General features: G+C 36.5%; 1 long non-coding RNA gene across 1 annotated transcript in view; it reads left to right on the plus strand.

The window, feature by feature from the left end:
- Window positions 1-16,194, plus strand: part of LOC125923074 (uncharacterized) — a 32,602-nt gene extending 16,408 nt beyond the window's left edge. Inside the window, exons 3-4 of the long non-coding RNA XR_007457885.1 lie at window positions 4,267-4,350; window positions 15,954-16,194. This is a non-coding gene — a long non-coding RNA (uncharacterized LOC125923074). The remainder of the gene's footprint in view (window positions 1-4,266; window positions 4,351-15,953) is intronic.
- Window positions 16,195-25,546: the final 9,352 nt, after the last annotated feature.

The following is a 25,546-nucleotide window of genomic DNA, read 5'->3' on the forward strand; positions in this document are numbered from 1 at the left end:
ACAATGTGCTATTTTGGTTGAAGTATATGAAGAAAACTCAGCTTCCTACAAATGTATAGTTAGGAAAGGGAGGAACATTTTAATAACCTTTGCAGATAATTGTTGATATTCTTCTTTAATATTACACCAAATCTCAACAAGTAGTAGTCTGTTGAACATCACATGCAATGTGAAATCTGAAACTCCATCAACAAACTTTTAATATGTTTCTCAAGAAAGTTTCTAAAAGGAGTCTAACTTTGCTTTTAAGAAATAAATTATAATATTGCAATACTAAGAACACAATCTTCAGCACATTCTGAGGGTAATGGTATAATTTGCATCAAAGTTGTTTTCTGAGAAGTACTGCTCCAATTTCTGAACCTGATTTCTTAATTTTTAGGTAAATCAACTTTTAGTACTTTTACTGCATGCATGAGGTGTTAAAGCCTTTGCTTTTCAAATTTTGTGAGATAACTTTATGAATTAAACAGATAGGAACTGCATGGGAATATCAGTGTTTGATCAATGGTTGTTGTCATGGCACTCTACGTTCCTAGATTTCTGTCCTCACAGTAAGTATAAAAGAAAGTAATTTCCAGGGCACCTAGACAGCTGAGTCAGTCAAGCGTCTGACTTCGGCTCAGGTCATGATCTCACGGCTCGTGGGTTGCCCTGCATTGGGCTCTGTGCTTACAACTCAGAGCCCAGATCCTGCTTCAGATTCTGTATCCCTCTCTGTCTGCCCCTCCCCTACTCTCTCTCTCAAAAATGAACAAACATAAAAAAAAAAAAAAGTAAATTTCCAAGCAAAGCCTTTGCTTTAGCCCTAAGAACCAAAATATTGATTTCCAAATGAAAATATCTTTTTCAGTGATAAATTTTTATGCAGAAATCAAAGCCAAAATACACATTTCCTTTTATGGCACTCGTATAATATGTCACATATTATTAAAAAATAATTTTGAATGTTCCCACACATTGCTTTTCATGATGTGTCTTTTCCTTGTAAACAGTGGTGCAAAATGTCTTAACAATGAATGAATTATAAAAATTCTTTAATATTGCTTTTCTTTCAAAATGGAGGTCTAGTTGTTTGCACTAGGAAATGTATATATGTTTTCATGTTCTTTTTTTTTTTTTTAATGATGAGAACAATGATGTCACTCTTTGCTTGCAAGCCCAATAGCAGTACCAGAGGATTCCTGCACATGTGGGTATCAAATATATTCAAGATCCCAGGAAACCATCCTTTATCTTTCTGACTCTCCCCAAATAGATAAGGTTCCCCTATTGTGCACACTCATTTCTACAGCCTTGGATTTCCATACATTGCACTCATTGCAGTTGGTAATTATTTATTTATACAGTCAAGTTGATTAATAGCCATTTCTTTTACTACACTGTAAGATCTAAGAAGGAAGAGTTTGAGGCTTTTCTATTTTATGCCCAGGACCTTGCACAGTGTTGGCACCTGTTAAGAATTCTGTTAACAGTTGCTGATTACATGACTAAATGAATGCCGTTGAACATTTGATGCACTTTAGATTCTCCAGAATATTTTCCTGCACCTTTTATATTTTGAGATTCTCCATCCTTCTTAATTGGGTTTTGTGACAAATCTTAGTTGTTTCTTTCTCATCTCTTTGACTCTTCCTTTCTTGTCTTCTTTCATGGCTTTTTCCCCCTTATGCATATATTTCATTACTTTATTAATTTTTAATGTTTTTATTTAAATTCCAGTCAGTTAACATACAGTGAATTGTTAGTTTCAGGTGCACGATACAGTGATTCCACACTTCCATACATCACCCAGTGCTCCTCACAGCAAGTGCATTCCTTAATCCCCAACACCTATTTCACCCATCCCCCACCCACCTCCCCTCTGGTAACCATCAGTTTGTTCTCTAGAGTTAAGAGTCTGTTTCTTGGTTTCCATGGCCTTTTGTTCTAATTTCTAGTTCCTTAAGGCCAGCAGGAAATTGTGTCTTGTCTTTTACTATTTTTCTCTTTTTACACACTTTCTCTCAATTAGCCATAACCTCTGTGATTTCCATAGCTAAATTTCCAATCCCAGTCTCTCCCTTAGACTATGGTTCTGCATTTTCCAGGTATTCTCTGTACATTTCCAATCAGATGGCTATCTTTATGAAGCCCATAGGTCCATGGCATCTTCCAAACTGACCCCTTGTGCTTGCTCTTTATATCATGGGAGCACTGCTCTTCCAACTTTTGTTCTGCCTCCATCCTTGCTGTCACTGAGTCTTATCAGGTCTCTCACTCAGGATGCAGGTTTTCATCCCAATTACCATCACTCTAGCTCACACCTTGGCTGTTTTATGTCTGCTCTGTTGTGATGGCCTTTCCACTCCTTCCACAATCTGGTTTTCTTGTCTTCAATATATCATGCACACTAGTACAGGAGTAGTCTTTCTAAATCACACAATTCTTAAAAACTTTCAGTCTAATGGGGCACCTGAGTGGCTCAGTCAGTTAAGTGTCTGACTTCGACTCAGGTCATGATCTCACGGTTTGTGAGTTTGAGCCCCACATCGGGCTCCCTGCTGTCAGCATAGAGCCCACGTCAGATCTTCTGTCCCCCTCTCTCTGCCATTCCTCATTCTTTCTCTCTCAAAATAAATAAGTAAACTTACACACACACACACACACACACACACACACACAAAGCCTTTTAGTCTGACACTGTAAGTAGTCATAATTATCATCAAAGGACTCTCCATAACTTCTTCTGTTTTGCTTACCTTCATCATTTACTTGCTGTGTAGGCAACAGAACCCTCTGGGATTCATTTGCATCTGCTGCTAGAGACCCTTTGACTGGAGTGGACCATGTGAAAAGATGCAGTTTTTCTCTCTAGAAAGGGCTTCCTCCACCCCCCCCCCCCACATTCTGCAACTGTATGGTGCTCATCCCAAGAACAGTTACTATATACTTGAGGGTCCCAGAGCTGGTGGCGCACATCTCAGAAGCAGACAAGGCCCAGCAAGCAGCCACATGTTAAGGCCATGCCACACATCTGCCGTTGGACCTTAAAATGCAAGCTTGAATTGTGTCTTGACTCAAAGACACAATAAAAGCTGCAAATATTATTACATCCAACAATGCCTAAAAATATCTAATCCCTGCCTCAGCCACACCTGCAAGTTCAGCCAGCACTGTCGAAAGAATCTCAAGTTACTTGCCCGACTCCATGTCTCACCCAGGATCCAAAGCTCACTTAGCTCAATACACTAAATCCCAGCCCTGATCAAAACACTGATTTCCGGTGTAATTTTGCCCCCTCCCTCATCCATCTCTTACTTAATTCTCAAGGTTTCCTGCCCATTTACCAAGGTGTTGGGGTTTACTGGATCAATAAGTACTACTCCTTTGTCCTTACCCTAAGTCTGGAACCAATCCAGAGACAGATGCAGGATTTTGAAAGAAGAAAATAATCACTTAATATATCACTTTTATTAAAGAGAAAGCTGAATTTTAGAATCAGAGTATTCCAGCATAGGCATTTTAAATTGACTCTTAGGCTCTGGATTCCATATGTTCATTGAGAAGTATTGCTACCTTTCTTAACCCCAAAATGTAATTTATTCTTCTCATAGTATAAGCCTTCCCTAATTGTTATTTATTCATTCATAAATTGTTATTTATTCATTAAACTACTTCTACCTGGGTAAAATAACAATTTGGATTTCTTATAATCTATGCCAAACAGGTATATGCACCTCTAATTTAGACAGGCACAAGCTCCTTCTTATGGCAGAAAACTGTCTATCACAGAAAGTTGACCCCAATGTATACTTTCCAAGGTCAGGTCGCCTCTGAGAGAGGAGCGGTCTATATTGAACCAATAAATTCATTCTCCTAAAATTTTCAATCGGGTAAGTCACTCTTCATCTGGTTGGAACAACAGTCAGGTTCCTACAATGGATAAATTTCCACATGCAACCTAAACCCAGATAAATGGAGCTCTCCTCCCGATAGATATATTCTCTATCAGTATGTGAGAGGTAATTTCAGCAACCTTCCCCCAATCTTAACTCTGGGATAATCAGCATAAAGGTAACTAATTCAGTAGATTGAGCAGACCTCAGAGGAAGGTACCAGGAACACATCTAGTCTCATCCCTGAAAAGAAATGACAGTTGATGATATTCTATATATATATATAACCTACCAGTCAGTGGAAAAGTTCAAATTTATGTAACAGAAGGTTTAGTTAGAAAGGTCAAAGCAAATTTCCTGCCACTTGACTCTCATTTGTTTTCTCCAGTTTGAATTCCAGAAAAAGAAATGGGAATAACGAGTTAGCATTCTTCATGCCACTAAGGAATCTTCCTTCCAAATTATGTGGAAGGTAGGTATAACTTGGAGAAAATGTTCTTATTTTATGAGACATTGACATATCTATCTTATATTTATCATTTTCTTTAGAGATAATTTAAAAGTTGTTTAAGAATGTTTGAAAATCATGACAAAAAGAAGAACCATTGGTTATACTTGGAAAGAAATATTACAATTTAAAATATTATGTGGTCCATAACAAGATGTATTAATTTACATTTTTAAATAACTGATTGTGGCATTTGAAGTGATTGTAATATAATAGGTAAAGAGAAAATTATATTATTGTAAATATAATTCAGTCTATTAGGAGCAAGAAATTAATATCATAAAATTCCAAAATTAATTGGTTATATCAGATATATACAATTCCTTTTCCCCATTTTTAAAAATCTAATAGATTGTTAATCTAATAGTCTAATTTATTGGAATTTCATTTTACTTCCTTTTGTCAGTTTATTATAACTCTGCTATTTATTTTTGGGGTTATTTCAGAGTATATATTATACATCTGTAACCTCTCACAGTCTACCTCTAAGTGATATTCTAATACCTCACGTATAGAATAAGAGCTTTGGATATTGTGTCCTTCCATTACTTCCCTGTCTGTCTTTGTGATATTGCTGTCATACATTTTACTTATACATAATGTTATTAAGCCCCTAATACATTGTTGTCATTTTTTACTTTGAGTAGTTGATTGTATTTTTAAAGTATTAAGTAATAATTTAAAAAACTTGAAATGAGAGTGACCTGGGCAAAATCCTGAAAGGGGAATAAAGCTTGATATTATTCAATGTACAGTGTGATTAATACAGTGATGTGGGATTGTGTCACAAAATGAGATCTCAGATATAGGCAGGAACCAAATTGTTATGGACCTGTGGATTTTGGTTAAAAAATGTGACCTTTTATTCTGTTTCTGATGATAAATAAAGGATTTCTGTTTTTAAAAGATCATTTGGGGTACCTGGATGTGGCTCAGTCAGTTAACGGTCTGATTCTTGACTTCGACTCTGGTCATGATCCCACGGTTGTGGGATCGAGGCTCAGTCTCCACGCTCAGTGAGGAGCTGATTCATTCTCTCTCTCTCTCTCTGTCTCTCTCCCTCCCTCCCTCCCTCCCTCCCTTTCTCCCTCTGTTCCCCCTGCCCCCCACTTGCACACGTGTGCACCTCTCTAAAAAAATAAAAAAAATAATAAGAAAAGATCATTTAGGCTGCTGCATAAAAGAGATCATAGAAAGCAGAAGCAGAAGCTCATGGACTATTGAGGTAGTTCATAAGATGGTGTTATTACACTAGGGTGGAGATGAAGTGAAGTAGATGAACTTGGGGTATATTTTGGAGACAGAACTCAAATTTTGATATCAGACTGAAGTTAGAATTCTGCATCTTGTCATATGACTTTGGAAATTTTTTTAAAAAAGTTTTCTTATATTTATTCTCACCTGCAGAATGGGGATTATAGGAAGTTTAAAACAATGCATAAAATGTAAGATTTATACCACGATGTCTGGCATATAGTAGGTACTCAGTATGTAGTAGCTGTCATTCGTATCATGTCGTCGTAGTCCATAACTGATTTTCCTGTGTCCCGTGCTCTCTTCACACAAACATATCTCCACAGGGCCACTGGAACTATATTTTTATAAGTTACAGATGATAGCAATCCTTTGCTTAAGATGCCCCTGCAGTCCTTCTGATTACTATAAACTTCGTGGCACATACCAACGACATTATTTGTCTTTGCATCCTCATTTCTCACACCATTCTTCCCCCAGTTACTCTTGGCTCCAGAGCAGTGCTTCTCAAATTTTCATGTGGCTACAGCTTTCCAGGGCATCTTGTTAAAATGCAGACCCTGATTCTGGAGATCTGGGTGAGGCTTGAGGTTCAGCATTTCTAATAAGCTCCCAGGGATGCTTTTCTGCTGGTCTCTGGACCACACTTTGAGAATCATAGCAATAGAGTACATAACGTTCCTGCAAGCTTATTTTGGGTTTCTGTAATTTTGGCTTTTCTCGTCAGTCTGATCTTACTGTCTCCAGAGTGACCTTTCCTTATTTCTCAGCTTCATGAAATCATTCTCATCTTTCAAGGACGATGTAGCTCAAAGGTCACTTCCTCTATGAAATTTTCTTCAAACACCCATTACATTCACCACTACAGCTTCCCAACTGTTTGCTTTCCCCCTTCTCCATAGTATTTTGTAAATAGCTTTTATCACAGCACGTATTATTTTGCACTGCAGCTGATATTAGATTGTCGTCTTCGTTGTTGGACAGAGCTCTTTGAGGTCAAGCGCTGTGACTCTGTTTCTCAATAAGTTGCACAGCTCCTTGAACAAAGGGCACCTGCTCACTAGCTATTTCTGGAATAAATTAAACTGTGATGTGTACTTCTGAAAAGTGGTGAATCGCTCTGTATAGCAAATATTATTCCAAGTAAATAAAAAAAGTTGTTGTTGTTTTAGCTCAAACTACTGATCTTACATTTCTTTATGTAAAATAATCCTACCCTTCTTAGATTTTCTTCACTGTTGTAGCTGGTCATCCAAAGCAATTATATATCCATAATCTGTATCTATTAATTCTTAACAGAGCAATCTATCTTTTCCGGGTTGGAAAGCCTCAGACTTTTTCTTAGCTAATGTCAAGCTAAAAATTTATAAATATTATATGCACTATGACTAATAATTTCATGATTTATTTTAACTGTGCTACCGGAGGGTAACATTTTTGCCTAAAGCTGGTAAGGAATGAGAAAAAGAATGGGAATATAACTGCCTTTTTAACATTTAAATAAAATAAAGAAAGAGTAGGAATGCTATATTTATCTTTTAATATTGATAACCAAATCCCCCCCAAAAGTTCATTTCAAACTTTAACAAAAATTCTATTTACCTTATGGAAAAATTTAGAAATCACAGTGGATGAAAAGTGTCTTCTGGGCATGCAGGGCAGTGTAATTACTTCCATTTCTCAAGAATTCTTTAGGCTTTATGAAATTTTCTCAGAGAGAAATCAGGTTTGTCTTCTGCTCCCTGACACACCCTCACCCCACCAGTTCCCAACCAGGGAAAAATCTCTTTGAAGTCAATTAGATCTCCTTGCTTACATAGTAACATAAAATGGGAACAATTCCTAAAATGGCAAAGCTACAGATAATGTAGAGCTCTCAGCAGATTGGACAGAGGAATTGTGTTTTCCATATGCCCAGCCCTTGGTGTTGCTGATTTCAGTTAAGTAGACTTTCAAATTTTAATTTACATAACATTAACACTTTTCCCTGAGAATCGACAGTTTTATGGAGACATTTCCTTGTCTGTTCTCATGAAATTAAAAAAAAAAAAAATCCACAGGGCATTCATTAACACTTCTAAAAGTGACAGGCTGTGTCTTTATGCCATTTTCATTTGCACTGCTTCTGATCTTGCCATCACTAATTAAAAAAGGGAATTTAGGGTAATGTAAACAATGCTTTTTGGCCATACTAACAGCTATTTCTTGTCTGATAAAGGAGAAAAGTCTATAAGGCCTCTTGGATAAAGGATAAGGATATTTTCTTTATGACTTGGTTCTCAAGAGGCCTTGTAGTCTATGATGTTTGAGATCACACCCTTGGGAAACTTTCTTTTAAGTGTAGCTTCTATTACCTGCCATTCTGTGGTTGCCTCAGACCAGGAGGATACCCTTAAGTCAATCACTTTGGAGGGAAGGTAGGATTTAAATTGGGTCTTGAAATAGGATTATAATGTTATTATTTGTATATTTATTTACTTATTTATTTTTGAGAGAGAAGGTACAAGTTAAGTGAGGGCGAGAGAGAGAGAGAAGCAGGGCTCACCCAAAGTGGGGCTTGAGCTCAGCCCATGCAGGGCTCAAGCTCAGGAACTGTGAGACCATGACCTGAGCTGGAGTCAGATGCTTATAACCAACTGAACCTCCCACCGCTTCTGAATATAATTTTAATGTAAGAAGGGGAGGTGGTTGGTTATGCTTGCTTAAGAAAGAATTGTCAGCTGAAACCTCAAAGATACAGAGAAGGCAGTAATATTTCAGGAGCAGCTCAATGATCAGCTTTGTTAGATAGTGATAGATAATTGAAAAAAGAAGCTTGAGACCAGATTGTTGAGAGACTTCAATTTGGAGCAAGTTGTTTGGACTTTATTCAGTATGTATTGAGGCTAATAAAGAGTTCTTTTAAATGGCAGGATAATAGCTGTATTAAATTTGGATGGGCATAGGTATGATATATCCTGGGACAGCAGTGAGGCAAGGAGGAAAATGCAGGAGAAGCAGCTTTGGCAAGCTGACCCCCATGTATTGTCTGGTCCATGGAAGCATACAAGTTCCATCAGTAAATGGAAAATTGTATGGATTTTATGTATTATATATGGAGAATTAGTGCGGTTTGGAGAGGTGAGGTTCAAAGCCCATGGCCAAGAAAGAATTCTTGAGACGTCTTCAGTGCAAAAAGGAGGTTTCATTAAAGCATAGGGGACATGACATGTGGGCAGAAAGAGCGCGCACTGGGGTTGTGACTGGTGACTGATTATGTACTTTCAGGTTGGGAGTGGGTTAGGGATAGTGTAAGTCTCTAAGGAATTTGGAAACAAGGGGAAACTTGAGGGGCTAGCTGTTGTTAAGATAAGGTCATTTATTACTGTAGTAAAACCTTAGTCATGAGTCCCTTCAGATGTTTATTAGTGGGCAATATGTTTGTAGGATGATTGCTAACATGTACCTTGAGGAGGTAGAGATAAAGGAAATTTCCAAAGGGATTTTCATATGCTAAAGAAGACTCACAGGATCCTGGGGGGTCTGGTTAGGATTGCCTTTTGGGGCATCTGGGTGGCTCAGTGGGTTGAGCATCTGACTTCAGCTCAGGCTCAGGTCATGATCTCACAGTCTGTGAGTTTGAGCCCCACCTCAGGCTTGCTGCTCTCAGAGCATAGCCCGCTTGGGATCTTCTGTCCCCCTCTCTCCCTGTCCCTTCCTCACTCATGCTTCTTTTCAAAAATAAATTTAAAAAAATTGCCCTTTGCCCTTAGCAAAGTGCCAACATGGAGGCAGCTGAGCTCTCAAAGGAAAATCAGTCTGCCTGCCTCAAGGGTTTGTCAAGGGGCTGCCAGTTGTAAGGAAATTTAATTTTTTTTCTTCTGCCTTTGTTTCCTACATCAGAGTAGCAATAAAGAATATTAAATAGCAATTTTTGGAAGTCAGGAAAATCAGAGTGCATGCCTCCACATCTTCCCATATCCTCTGCCAGAGGCGGACAAGTTCAGAGTGTAGTAATCAGGTAAAGAAGAGGGCTTATCATAATTGAGGCAAAGGACTAAGGAACCCTTGTGACTTGCTGAAGTTCAAAATAGCATCCCAATTCTACAGTTTGTGTAGGGGTGGTGTGAAATAGGGTAAACGTGGGGCTGGAATTCTAGGCCAGTTAATCTGACAGAAAGTAGAGAGGGAGATAGAGCCACTCAGTCTAATGGATTAGGCCAACAGGATCTGGCTACCTGATCACCACAGGCTTATTACTCATCCATTCATTGGACCCTAGGTTTGGTTGGTGAAGGAGGTGATAGGTCAAGGAAATCCAGCTGTCAGTGCTAGATTATTAGATCTGGAGAGGCCAATCTGATAGTGGTATTGAGGTTTCAAACTGCTATGGAGCAGTCTAGTCAGACTGGTTAGAAAAAAAAAAAAAAGAGAGGAGACACATATTGTAAATGTCAGGAATAAGAGAAGTGACATCACTACAGATTATACAGATATTAAAAGGATAATAGGGAAGAAGACATATAAATGGACAACAGGTAATGAAAAGGTGCTCAACATCATTAATAATGAGGAAAATGTGAACCAAAACCACAGTGACCTCACACTTATTACAGTGGTTGTTATCAAAAAGACAGGAAATAACAAATGCTAGCAAGGATGTGGCAAAAAGGGAACCCTCATGCATTGTTGGTGGGAATGTAAATTGGTGAAGCCATTTTGGAGAATAGTGTGGAAGTTCCTCAAAATATTGAAAATAGAACTACCATACGATCCAGCAGTTCTAATCTCTGGGTATATATCCAAAAGAGATGAAAACACCAACTTGAAAAGATATATGCACCCCTGTGTTCATTGTAGCATTATGGAATATATGGAAACTTCCTAAGTGTCTATGGAAGGATGAATAAAGAAGATGTAGTGTATATGTCTCTATATGTATGTGCACATATATATATATATATATATATACTACATAATGCTATATATATATATGTGTGTGTGTGTGTGTGTGTATATGTATATATAGCATTATGTAGTACTATACATTATGTAGTAATGGAATATTACTCAACCATAAAAAATAATGAAATCTTGTCATTTGCAACAACATAGATGGACCATGAAGGCATTATGCTAAGTGAAATAAGACTGGCAGAGAAAGACATACACTGTATGATTTAATTTATATGAGGAATCTAAAAAGCAAAACAAAAAACCCCCTAAACTAAATCCATAAATATAGAGAAAAGATTGGTGGTTGCCAGATGTTGGGGGGGGGGGGGAGTGGAATAGTTGGAAGTGGTTAAAAGGTATAAACTAGTTATATATAAGCCCTGGGGATGTAATGTATAGCATGCTGACTGTAGTTAATAATACTATACTGTTTATTTGAAAGTTGCTGAGAGTAAATCTTAAAAGTTCTCATCATAAGAGAAAAATTGTACCTAGGTATGGTGATAAACGTTAATTAAGCTTATTGTGGTGGTCATTCATATGCATGAATATATGCATATATCAAATCATTATGTTGTAAACCTAAAACTAATACAGTGTTATATGTCATTTTTATCTCAATAAAGAAAGATAATAGAGGAATATTATGTATAATTTCATGTTAATAATTAAGATAACTTGATGTAGAAAAATTTCTTGAAAGACATAAACTATCAAAGAAAATTTTAAAAAATCAATTACAGCAATATAAAGAAGTGATACTATGTCATGACCAAGATAAACCCAGGAATGCAAGGTTAGTTTAACATTTGAAAATCTCTCAATGTAATAACCAAAGATAAGCTCAATATATGCAGAAAAACATTTGACAAAATCCAATGTCCAATCTTTCAGAAAGCTAGGAATAAAAGAGAACTTCCTTAACCTGCTAAAGAATTATTAAAAAACTTATAATTAAAATTATATTCCATGATGAAAGACTGGGTATTTCTTCTCTAAGATCAGGAAAAAGTGAAGGTTGTCTGCTTTCACCACTTACATTCAATATTGTAGGTTCTAGACAGCACAATAAAGGGAGAAAAAAACCCTCCTCAAATCCAGAGGCCTACAGAATGAGAAGAAAGAGGTAAAATTGTCTTTATTGACAAATGGCAAGATTGTCTCCATAGAAGATCCAATTGAATCTACAAAAACTTATTCAAACTAATAAGTGGATTTTGCAAACTTATACGACACAAAATCAATACACAAAAAATCAATTATAAAATGGCCTCTACCAGTACAGTTTTGCTAAATTGAATTGTTTTAGGATTAGTTGAAAGTCAGGTACCTCCCTATTTGTATATATCACTTTTTCATGGATACCAAGCTGTTAACATCCATATAGAGACTAAAGTCTACTTTGTTTTCTGTCTTGAGTTTATTGCTTGTCCTCTAAAACAGCAGTGATTGAAGTTATACCTACGAAGGACTCTTCAGTTCTTCAACTTTGTTCCATTTATTCTATTCTTCTTTTGTTCTACTTAATTCTTGCATTCCAGGCTATTTTATTGGCAAATATATTACCTCACAAAAATCAAAGACCTCGTCTGATGTGGACTTTCATAATTTCCTTCAATCTTTTGTCTTAACTTGCTTACTTCACTCAAATATTCTAAATAGCAATATTCCAGGATTTTTTATGTCAGATATTTAGATGAAGAATAGAATTGTAAGAAGTAAATAAAAATTTTATATGCATTGCATAATTGTTACCTCTAGACCAATTCCCAGGGTCTGATTTGACACAGGTGGGCCTTAAAAAGTTGGCTGATTTCCAAGACATCTCCTACACAAACATTGACAAAGCAACTGGTTTCAGTGTCATTTATGGTCCATACGAGTGATTATGCTTAACTGACATTAAGAATGTTCTTTTTCTGTATTTCCATCCAAATGGTCCATAAATAATGTGACACCCTATCCATGCATTTGAGTGAGAATAGCACTGATTTATTTGTCTGTGTTTTTTAGGATGAGAGAGGAGGTTTTCTTGAGGTTTTTTTGATGGAAACATTTCATATTGTGAAATGATAAAACATGATGGAAAACAATGAGTCAAAGATATGGGTAATTTAGAAGTGTATTTTTCTGAAAGAATAGAAATAAGAAAAGCAACATTTATACCAAGTAATTCATAAATCTACCTATTCTGAACTTTTTAATTTATTTATTTATTTCAGAGAGAGAGAGAATGTGAGCCGAAGAGAGGGGCAGAGGGAGAGAGAGAGATAATCTCAAGCAGGCTCTACACAGTCAGTGTAGAGCCCAATGTGGGGCTTGACCCTGGGATCATGAGCGGAAATCAAGAGTCAGAGGTTCAACTGACTGAGCCACCCAGGAGCCCCAATATACCTATTCTAAAATAGTTTTTCACATTCTTCGACGCTGAGAAGAAACTAATGACAACCATTATTATATAGTAAAATGTTAATGTAGTGAAGCAAAGGTGTCCCAAGTACTCCAGCTTTCTGATATCACCTACATTTATTTTTTTCTATATCCAAATGTAATAGATGAATTCCCATTTTAAGTATTGTGAGAGGCATACTGCCTTGCTCAATATCTCTACTGATTCTTGGTTTGGATGGGATAATTTCTAGTCTGCTCTAAATTACTGCTCTTGTATATTTCTCAATAAAAAATAATTTTCTTTAGATTCTGTCCTTTTTCTACTCTGCTTCTCTCTTAAGTGTAGGACTCAACCTTGGTTTTTAGTTTCCTCAAGCTATAGTACAACAAGGGTATATATGTAAGTGGCTTAGGTTTGATGGTTAATATAGGAGGATTAAAAACAGAAAGAATTAAAAAAGCAAATTAAATCAGGCCAGTAGTATTTTTTTTAAGTTTATTTATTTTGAGAGAGCGAGTGTGCACACACAAGGAGGGGAGACAGAGAGATAAAGATAAAGAGAAAGACAGAGTATTGGGGGGAGGGGCAGAAAGAGAGGAAAAGAGAGAGAATCCAAGTAGACTCTGCACTGTCAGTGCAGAGCTCTACATGGGGCTCGAACTCACAAACCAGGAGATCATGACCTGAGCTGAAACCAAGAGTCAGAAGCTCAACCAACTGAGCCACCCAGGCACCCCCAGGGCATTAGTTCTTAAAAGTCCTCTGGCCGTGTTGACTACTAGAAATTTCTCCTTGGCCATCTTTCTTCTTTGTTGTCAGTTTTCTGAATTCCTTTTTTCTCCCTCTGTCAGATCCTTCTGTCATCTCTAGTAATTCAAGTAACTGGCCTCCATATCTCTATCATCTCTTTCCTATCAATGGAAAAAGTGCACAATTTTTTTCTAAATACACAAAATCAAGATATTTTTTCCCCCACATTAGCTGTTTAGTACAAGAAAATACAGAACTCTTCTAGTAAGTAAAACAAGTAATAGAAATGTTTCATTATTTTTTTCATAGATTGAGATGTTGAACAATTTGTGGAGCACACCACATACTGACTTGCTGGCTTGGTATCCAGTTGATTGGATGGATGTATGGTTGTCCTTGTTGACAACAGTGTCGTTCTAATTGATTTGGGTCCGTGCCCGGCAGTTATTATATACTTTGAATATCATCTCAGGCTAAATTATTTTCTTATTTGAACTAAAAGTACACATTAATGTAATTTTATTTTTAGTGTTTTGTAGTTATTATATGTGTTTTCAGTTGACCCATTTTAGGTTGCTTTTCTTTCATGCTTTTAACTAAAGTTTGATAAGACTTATGTTTCTTAAAGAAATAATAAACATATGCATGAAGAAAAATGCCTAGTAAAATGTATTGTTTGCTCTTTCCTTTTTTCCTAATCTTCCTTATTCAAAATCTAGTTGCAAATGATGTGATTTTTCCCAGTGGCAAATGGATCAGAGTCTAGCATTTAAAAACATTTTACATTGAAATTCTCAAAACCTTTTGCCATTTCTGTGTTTCCTACTTTATGAGATATTTGGTAAGTTAAAAAAAATCTCAAAGCTGACCTGAGTAATTTTGAAATCTGAAAAACTAAAATTTCAGTGTACATAATATATTTAGGCATACTATTTGTTTAGATTCATCTTGTAGCTGATTTTCTCTGATTTAGGTATAAACTTACAAAAGTCAGCACCACAATGCCTTAATCATATGTATCATGCTAGTCTGACTGCTAGGGTGTTTACTTCAAGAGTATTGCTTGACTCAGTGTTTGTAGTCTCAAAAATTTTGAATCTAATTTCCAGGAATCAGTCCATAACTTGAAATAAGAAGACAATATTTTCTCAAAACAAGCAAACAAACAACCCCAACAAAAACACCATCTCTCCTAGATTTATTTATAACCTCTGAGAAGCAAGGATTTTTTTTTTTTAATCCTGGGGCTATGGGAATAGGATGAGTTCAGTTCTGTGTAAATTTAATAGCTCCTAAGGTGTCAGTAAGTAGATGGTTTTGCTGTAGCTGGTAAAGATGCCAGTCAGTGCTGGCTCCTTTGTGGGTGCTGACATCACTACTACAGTAAAAGAAGCAGCAGGAAGGCCACTGTTTACTTTTTTAAAGTTCTAAATTAACCCTTTGAAGTGAAGTTAACACTTTTCAAATGTCAGATTTACAATTTAAGATGAACAGTGCAGAAATTCCAAGAGCCTACAAGTAATTAGAGCTGAGTGGTAAGCACAGCATAATAGATAGAGTTGTCCAGTCACTATGTTGTACACCTGAAACTAATGTAACAGTGTGTCAACTCTGCTTCCGTGGAGTGGGAGGGCGGGGGTGCTTAGATCTGAAAACCAAATTTCTTTAGTATATCTTAGTTCTTAAGATACATCATATTTCAAAGATTCTACCATTTACATCTCATTTTACATTTTAGCATTTCTGGAAATGGGTTGTGTCTTGTGGTTCTGATATAGTTGTCATTGTTTGTTCACACGCATAAAAACCAGAAGAATAGGGGGACTTGGGTGGTTCAGTCAGTTGAGCATCGGACTCTTGATTTTGGCTCAGGTCATGATCTCATGGTTTGTCAGATCAAGCCCCGCATGGGTTTCCGCACTGGCAGTGTGGAGCCTGCTTGGGATTCTCTTTTGCTCTCTTTCTCTTGATCTGCCCCACCCCTGCTCACACGTGTGTGCACTCTCTCTCTCTCAAAATAATGAACAATAAAAAAAAAAAAAGAAGACCTACGGAATGAAAGTCAGCAACTTGGAATAAAATTGCAGAGACATGATGGCATAGATGATAATACCATGTGGGAAAACATGGTCACCCATGAGTCTAGTTGAAAATATTTGGAAATGTTGGACTTAGGACATGAGTAAGCTTTAGGAATACCCTAACCAACTTGTTTTGTTTATATTTGTTTATATAGACTCAAGAATGACACAAGATAAAAATCTAAGGAAAAAAAAAACTTAACTAAACTTACTAAGATTAGTAAGTATTGAAAAGCCCTTTCAAGGGGTGCCTGGGTGGCTCAGTTGGTTGAGCGTCCAGCTTTGGTCTGGTTCATGATCTGGCGGTTCATGGGTTCGAGCCCCGCATCGGGCTCTGTGCTGACAGTTCAGAGCCTGGAACCTGCTTTGGATTCTATGTCTCCCTCTCTCTCTGCCCCTCCCCCGCTCACACTCTGTCTCTCTCAAAAATAAATAAACATTTAAAAAAATTAAAAAAAAAAGCCCTTTCAATAAGTATGTAGTTCAAGTTCTGAGTTACAGAAAACATTCTTTTATAACTTGTATAGCAGTATTTTTTTTCCTTTCTTTGTGGCACATCCTTACAATCATGGTATTATGATTGTGAAGTGAACATACATTATGAAATGTTAGAATTTTTGAGTTGCTAATTTTAAAGAGGTTTTTATTGTTGTTGTGTCTTTTAAAGGGGTGATATGAATCATATCAAAGGAGGCATTGAAGCATTTCTCAGAGAGATTGAAAAATAAAATTTTAAAGGATTTAAATTTCCTTTCATTCTCATAATTAACATTCTTTTGGAGAACTATTTCCAAATACATTCTTTAAAAGTGAACTTCAAAGTCTAACATTGGGCCATAAGTAAACTACTCTGTCTTGTTTATTATAGACAATCATCTTTGAGGGTTTTGAAGTTTAGTTTGGAAGAGGATTTAGCACTCTGCAAGTTTATATTTAAGATTGCAATATTGACTGATTATCTTTTAAAAAATGTCATAGGCATAATAAATTGCTTGCAACACTCAATATTTTTCAGAGTGTTTGCCATTACTGTACTTGATGATTGTTATTAAAAAAAATCTCTCTGATCCCCCTTTCTGAAGAGGAAACCAAAATTACTTCTCAATCACTTCACTGTGTAGATATAATCTGTGATTTAATATTGCTAAACCAAGACAGCAACACCTCATTTTCCCAGCATTGCCCAAACAAGATATGTTTCATGTCAGTAAATTTCCCAAATAACTTAAGCATATACATTTAAATGGCAAACCAATTTTTTTTTTACTATTTCTGATAGAAATATTTCTACAGCACATCTTTCTGTTATTCTTATATACAGAATACTGAAAAAAATCTCTAAAATTTTGTGTTATGCAGCAGTCTCTAGAGAGAAACTGCTTTAGTTGTTGATAGGTCTTTTAGCATAAGTAAAAAATGGAAAAAGAAGAATCAGTTGGGAGAGGTGGACTACACTCAAAACTAAATGGACTTTTGCCTTTGGTAGAACATATGAACCCATTATTGCCACCATCAGTCACAGCAGAGGGCCTGCTCCACCTGGCCCCACGGGCTCCCTCTTGGTTGGGGAGAGGGTGCCGGGGGGAGGTGGGGGGGGGAGGAGGACAGCGGTATCACCTGCTCAGGTGCCAGACTCTCTCAGATGTGCCCTTTTTTTTTCCTCCAGAGGGGCGGGTGCCTGAGCTTGCTGCCCTATTTGATTGACAGTTCCAACGTATTCTCATCAATAACTGAATTTTAAGCATCACCTCACTCTATGTTAGGAAACCCTACATTCTTCTTTCTATTCACTTAGCCATCAAATTTTGAGACCTTGGCATTGTCTGTGATTTTCTCCATTTCCTGTCTTCAGCTAGGTCAGTTGTTCCTCTGCTTTTCCCTTTACATCTCTACTCTTAATCCCCTCTTTTTAAACTTTAATTTGTATTTCTTGTTCTATTACTGCTTTTTCCTAGAATATTCCAGTTTGTCATATGCTTGATCTTTAGGCCTCCAGTCTCTTCAATTTCCAGTGTATTAGGTACAGAACTGACTAATCTTCTCAAAGTGAAGTTCCTGTTCAAAAATCTTCAGTGGTTGCCTATTTTTGTTTTTTTGTTTTAAAAATTTTTTCTTATTTTTTTCTTTTTTTACTAAATAATGAAATACAATTACCAGTGGAGGCTGAATTCTGTTTGGTCACATATGGATAAAAGGATTTGTAATTATTTTAACACTAAACACCTAAATCCTTTCTGACCAATCATCTATATGGCAACCTGCTCTAAAATCTCCTTAGGCATTAGGATTGAATGTATCAAATACATCAATTTTAATTTCCATGATAAATTATTGGAAAATTTTCTCTACACACTCTTCTGAAACCACTCAGGAGATTCGTTGACCTTTTGAAACTTATCTACAAATACTGAAGACATACTTGTACATTTTTTGAGCAACTTGAGATATCCCTGAAATTTTTTTTATAAATTCCTTAATCCTTTTTTAAAAAAATATTTAAGAAATTAAACATAGTTGAGATGTAGTTCACTTATAACATTGTGTAAGTTTAAGGTATACAGGGTGTTGGTTTAATACACTTATATATTGCAAAATGATTATCACCATAGTATTGGCTAATACGTCTGTCCTGTGACATAGTTACTATTTCTTTTTTGTAGTGGGAACACTTAAGATCTACTCTTTCATCAACTTTAAGGTATATAATTAACTATAATAATATAAATATAAATATATATAAATAATACAAAGTATTATTAGCTATAATCATCATGTTCTACATTAGAGTCCCAGAACTTGTTAATCTTGTAAGAAAAGTTTACAGCCTTTAACTAAAACCTTTGTGTTTCCCCCAAACCCCAGCTACTGATAACCACAATTTTGGGTATTTCTTAGTGTGTATTCACTTCTATATTTCATTTTTTGTCACAATTTTAACTGAGATGCTACTATGTGCCAATGTACCAGGTGTTATAGATGTGATGGTACACAAAAACGGATATGATTTTTCCCCTTATCTAGCCTATGGACTAGCCTTTCTTATCACTTTGGGTTGAAATTTATGTTTTCACTGTATATTCTATTTTTAGAACTTGTAGATCATTTCCTTTGCTGGAGAAAAAAAAATCTATTGTCTGTTAGCCAATTGCTCTCTTCCTCAAGAAGTAGGGTTCTTCTTTTCCTGCCTTTTCTTTTCTCATTGCCTAAAACATGATGGATACCTTATATTGTCCTAAGTATTTTTCACAAGTCTCAGCTTATTTTGAATATAGCACTTTTGACACTGATTTAAAACATACTATGTATATAGCTGTGCATGTTTTTTAACTTTACGGTATATCATATGTGTTTTTCCATTTAATTAAATATATCTTGAAAACATAATATTTAATATCTGTTTAATAGTCCATCTTATTTAGCCATCCCCTATTTTGAGCTATTTGGTTTGAGTCCAATTTTTTTTTCCTGTTCTGCAATTTTAAATAATGCTTCTATGAACATCCTGGTACATAATTCTTTGCCTGTGTTTCTGATTATTTCCTTATGTTGTACTCTTGCCTCCAAATACTGTCCATTTCTTGTGCCCAGGGACTAAGTAGACTGGCTGTTTTTCCAATCTATGTCCCGTGAATATATTTTTCACTCCGTGATCTTTAGAACTTTTTTGATGACTGACCAGATGGAGTGTTGCCCATCTGTGCCTCAAGATCTTCCACAAACCCCCTTAACTTACACTGTTGCAGCAGCCTAAGACCCCTGTAAAGACAGGAGAAGGAAGATAAGGGCCTACACACCTTGCGGGGTGATGATGATGGTAGGAAAGATAAACTCTAGTCGTTTTTCCTGGAGCTGTGCCTGTAGTGTGAGTGTGTGTGTGTGTGTGTGTGTGTGTGTGTATGTGTGTGTGTGTGTGGTGGGAAGAGAGCAACTGTTGCTGCTTGATATAGACTGAATTGTGTCCCCCTTTCACCCCAGTTCATATGTTGAAGTCATAACCCCTGATATGATGCTATTTGAAGATAGGGCATTTGGGAAGTAATTAGGTTTAGATGAGTTCATGAGGGTGAAGCCTTCATGATGGGATTGGTACCCATGTAAGAAGAAACACCTGAGAGTTTGCCTCCCCTCTCTCTACTGTGTGAGGACAGTGAGAAGTCAGCATCTGCAAGCCAGGAAGAGATCTCTCACCAGGAACCCAATCGGCCCACATCTTGATTTTGGACTTCAGAGCCTTCAGAAACGTGAGAAAATAAATTTCTGTTGTTTAAGTCACTCAGTGTATGGTATTTTGTTATGGTAGCCCAACCCAATGTACTGTTGCAGTCAATTTGTTTATGATTCCCTTTGAGTTGGGAAAATGGTGATACACAGATGTTTTAGACTGCTACTGAAGATTAGCCTTAAAAAGCCTGAAACCCCAAACCAAAAAGCTTAGTCAACTACAGTGAAATATTTTGCCTCATTTCTATTAGTACTTCTTTAGTCTTGCTACTTTTTTCTTATTCTCCTTTTCCTTTGTGTAGTGTTACAGATGTTTAAACTACGTAAACTGTACACGCTATTTCATCTTCAGTCTTTCTGTGGATTTAACCTGTAGTTCAAATCAAGAAAGAATTGACTGATAATCATTTCAAAGAGAGTCTTTTTAAATATCCAGTCATTATATAGGCTATTTTAAATTCTTGCTAACTGAAAAAATAATTGAATATGGAACATTCTTTTTAGCTCCTCCTTTTGGTTATCAATTCCTGTTAAATTATAATATTATAATTTTTCATTTTTATGCAATTTCTAGAATTTAATGTTTCAGTTTTGTTTGTGTGGTGATTGAGGAGATTACTTACATATTGTCAGTGGATTATAAAGAAGAATTACTTATGTAGAACCATGTTTCTGGCACCTTGTGGCATGGGGTTTTCTTTGTCCGTGTTGACTGTTTTGCCTCATTAGGCATGCTGTTGTAAATGAATTGTTGGATGTAATTCATACCAAGAAATATTTGTCTTCTGTGGCCACTATGTGTTGTGGGGATGTGTGAGCTCGGAAATCTGTCGGGCTGTAAGTTTTCCTTTAGAATGTTTGAAGAGCCCTCAGGTGCTGTTGAAAGTGAAGGATAGGACTATTCTCAGGAAAACAAAGGTTTTTATTACATTTTCTCATGTAATGAGGATATCCAGAGAAAAGAAAAAAACAACAACAACAAAGCAATGAATTCACACATGTAGTGCCATATGCCAACAAGAGAAATGACTGACCAAACAGAAAAAAAGTCCCCAGTGGGTCTCCGCAAGCCTACGTTTATTTCCTCATGCTGCTTGTGGATCTTTCAGAGGAGAAATCAAACACCCCAACTCACACCAAACAAGTACATGTTCCTGGGATTTGTGTGTGTCCCGCTATGAATCCAGAACATTTTCAAATAAACAGAGTAGGCTGTAAAGGTAGGAAATTAAATCGACTGGCCAAATATCCCTGGAGATTATGGTAATTATGTGTGTTAAATATTTATACTTATATTTATATATTTAGTGTGATTCAGTAAAGATCTAAGAGTTGATACCAAAGCAGATGCTCCTAAATTCTTTGGCATTTTTATTACATGAAAATGTCTGATAGCCTTGAGATAAACTGTCATGCTACTAGGCCAGTCAACCGTGTCTCTGTTCCTCTGGCATGGCAGGCTGAAGGAATTGCCAGGGATGGAGGTGAAGAGTCCTGGCTCTGATATTTTCCAGAGCGTGGAAGCAGTAGGATTTCTTAAGATGCCAGGTTAAACATTTTGGATATACCTTAAATGCCTGTGAAATAAGGAGCATATTCAGGATTCTACCGGATGGTTTCTACTAACTGAGCTCCATAAAGATCTTTAGTTTTATTTGTCTCCCCTCACTCCTACACTGGGATGAAGATGAATTTTTTTTAATTCTTCAGTTCTATTGGAGAAGTAAGATACTTTGGGCACTCAAGGAGAAGTCTGATGGGTGGCGTGCATACTTGTATCTGTACTAACTGCCTTTGGTAGCAATTACATTGAAATAAGTGTAGATGAGATGAAAATTCTAATCTAATTTAACTGAAGACTCACCAAATCTATCTTTTCACATCACAGTGTAAAAAAACAACTTGTGACTGCCATATCAAATGAAACTTGTTTTCCTGCCCACTTGATTGTTTTCTCTAAAAGAATCTTAATACTTTTTTTTATATGTTTTATTTATTTTTGACAGCGTGTAAGCAGGGGAGGGGTGGTGGGGGAGGGAGGGCAGGGAAGAAGGTCCTAAATGGGGCTCTGTGCTGATAGGCTGACATTGGCAACAAGCCATGTGGGGCTGGAACTCAGAACCATGAAATCATGACCTGGGCCAAAGTCTGACATTCAACCAACTGAGCCACTTAGGCACCCCTAAAAAAATCTTAATTCTTCATGAAATGTAATAGGAGGTGGGTTATTTCTAGTTTCTGGCACTTTGGCTAAGATAGCAGAGTTGGTATATACATTTATGTAGTTACCTAAGGGGAGTTCTCAGAACACGGGTTCAGACATTCTCAGTAAAGTCTCAAGTTATCGAGCACCACCAGTTATCTTTTTGTATACATTTGACCTGCTTTGCTTAAGAAAGCACACGCTTTAAGCCCTGAATCTCATCAACGGTTTCTAGCAAGGTGCTGTTTTCTTCTAATATCCTTTGTAAATCTGGTTGTTCTTTTTATGTGTAATTCTGGAATGGTTTAGGTAGGAGAGGTTTTGGTCTTTCACTTGAGCACAGTAGCTTACTGTCTCTGAAGGTTGTGGGTCTCTGTCATGCTAAATATGTATCTGAGTCATGGTGGTGGGAGGGATATTTTAAAGTCCTTTTCAGTGGGACTCACTTTATATTTGACACCTAACCTGAAATGTCTTCACTGGTGGCCAGGGCCATGACAATATCTGTGTAACAGCAGTAAATCTTCAGGAGACAACAGTGATGGGCAATATCATTTCAATGCCTGGTGACCACATCATACAATCCCTGTTAACATTATGGAGAAGACACTGGAATATGCATAGCATCTAGGTGGCCTTGCTTAGGTAGAAAAAAGCTGGGATGAAGACTGATATAACAGTTTTAGAAAAGGAGTATGGGGCCATGTATGGACAATAAAAGAAGTAGGTAGGGAGGCTCACATTTCAAGATTCAAGAGACTGTTTGGAATGACCAATAAGAGCAATAAGAGGCACTTACATATAGAAGCAACATTCTGGATTTCTTGTTCCAGGGTCAAGCAAAATTTATCAGATAGAGGAGCCAGGTACCAGACAAGAACAAATCCCAGGGAGATAAGTGAAATCTGCATCAGAAAACTGAGTGGGCATCCGCGTGTATTAAGAGAAGCAGGCTAAAAGTAGGCGAGGATGGCTCTGAGAAACTTGTCCGAGGGTGTGCTGCCTTACCAATGACTTTTGTTCATGGGAGATGCTTCCACAGTGAGGGAAGCAGACCACTCTGATGTAACCACTTTTAACATTCATATTGATGCAGTTATTTTGACTGAGGAACATTTCATCAGGTAGTTTTGGTGAAGCCACATCAAAATGACTCTCAAAATACAAAAATTCCACCTTTTTATTAGCAAAAGTTATCCCTTTTATTTCTTCTATCCCTATTCCATGCTTTACTTGCAAGAAAAATTTTATTTTCTCCTTTATTGTTTTATTTGCAAACTTTTTTTTTTTTAAGTTTCTTTATTTATTTTGAGAGAGAGAGAGTATGAGCAGTAGGGGCAGAGAGAGAGAGAGGAAGAGAGAGAGAATCCCATGCAGGCTCCATGCTGTCAGCACAGAACCTGATGCAGGGCTGGAACACACAAACCATGAGATCATGACCTGAGCTGAATCAAGAGTCAGATGCTTAACTGACTGAGCCACCCAGGTACCCCTTATTTGTAAACCTTTTATTATGTAAAACATTTATTATGTTTTACTTGTCTTTCAAGTCTCCAACATGTTTTATACTAGAGAAGTAAGATGTGCTTCTGGAGGCAAATTTAAAAAATACAAAAATATGTATATTACTTTATAGTAAAGAAGTGAAGATTCTCTGATCCTCTCCATTCCCACCTCCTAGAGTTAACCACCATTAATAATTTACGCTGAACTTCTCAAGAATAGTCAGGTAAGATTTCTTGTACAGCAGTGGAAAAAAAAGGTTTGGTTGAGTCCTTAGGAGGTATTAGTCAAGTCTTTAGTAAGATGCTCAGCTGTAGCAGTATGCAAAAACAACTAAAATTCGATTGAAATTTTGGCTGAGGCACTGAGATAAAAGGTTTATGAGAATTAAAGATTAAGAGGAAGATTTTGAGAGGGGAGTATTTGGATGCTGTAACTCTCCTAACCTACGGTGGGCAGGATGGAGGTGTTTGCCCCTTCATAGTCAGTGGAGAAGGGCTTTGGAAAGACCCTTTGAGTGTTGGTTGTCTGCTGGGCATGGCAGGCTAGGTCAGGTCTGACCCGTGCCTGAGCAAGCTAGTGGGTAAGGGGTCAAGTCTGATAAATCCATTGAAGATGTCCTAGGTGACTTGGAGTTAGTATATACAATTGGTTTTCAAGATGATATGAAAACTAATGATTTCATGATGAGTAATGAATAATATCACATTCAGTATCTAGAAATTAAATACAGAAGCTACATTTTATTTATTTTTTTAATGAAAAACAATTTTTTTTTTTTTTTTTTTTTTTTTTTTTGCTTTCCTACCTCCTCCATGTATCTTATCTTTTGACTATTTCTCTGAGGTAATAGGAAAACCTCTTAATAGGGAAAAGACCTATGTGGTTTTGAAAATTCACTTTAAAAAGGAATTTTTGATATGAGAGACTTAACACTCTTAGTTTTATTTGAAAATGTAACATTTATGTTCAGAGTAAGGTGAAATAAAAATGTATACACACATCTTAAATAATTTTAAATAGAATGACGTTGTGTAATATACATTTTTCTTTTCCATGAAATTTGAAATTTTAGTTGGAAGAAAAAATATGTCAAAACTATAAGTCATTGAATTAAACATTTAAAATTGGTGAATTTTACTGTATATAATTTATACTTTACAAAACCTGATTTAAAAAATACATTTCCTGGGGGAAAAATCTGTTAAAAAGTTATTAGACAGAGTAGAATAATTTGAGTTCCTGAAGCATAATTCAGAAGTGCCATGTAAATGTGTGTTCATGTTATTCATATATGAAAGCCTTGATAACCAAGTTACAAAATATAAAATATTCTCTTGCTTTTGGTCTATATTAATGATTTATGTTTGCTGTCTTTTATGTTTACTTTCTCACTCATTTGACATTGAATCCTAGCATATTACATTTAGAAACTGAGCAATCGTTTTCAAAAATATGTGTTCTGTGCTTGCCAGATGGATTTGGAAACTCTCCCAGTAATGCTTTCATTGTCATAACCCACTTCACAATTCCATCATGAATGAGGTCATTAGGGAATGACATCATTTTCAATACCTCCCAGATTGCAAACCTTAAAAAAACACAATTACCCTTGTATTTATTTGTTTCTCTTAACATTATCATGTCCTGATTAAGCAAGACATAGTTCCTAAATCACACACACACACATACACACACGCACGCATGTGCATGCAAACTCACCCACATGCACAAACACACAATGTAACTTAAAGTCATGTAACTGGAGGAATTTCTAAGGATGTATTTGGTCATGGGTGGTCATGAAGTGCTAAAAGTTCA

This window comes from Panthera uncia, chromosome B1 (genome assembly GCF_023721935.1).
Source record: "Panthera uncia isolate 11264 chromosome B1, Puncia_PCG_1.0, whole genome shotgun sequence".
Taxonomy (NCBI): Eukaryota; Metazoa; Chordata; class Mammalia; order Carnivora; family Felidae; genus Panthera; species Panthera uncia.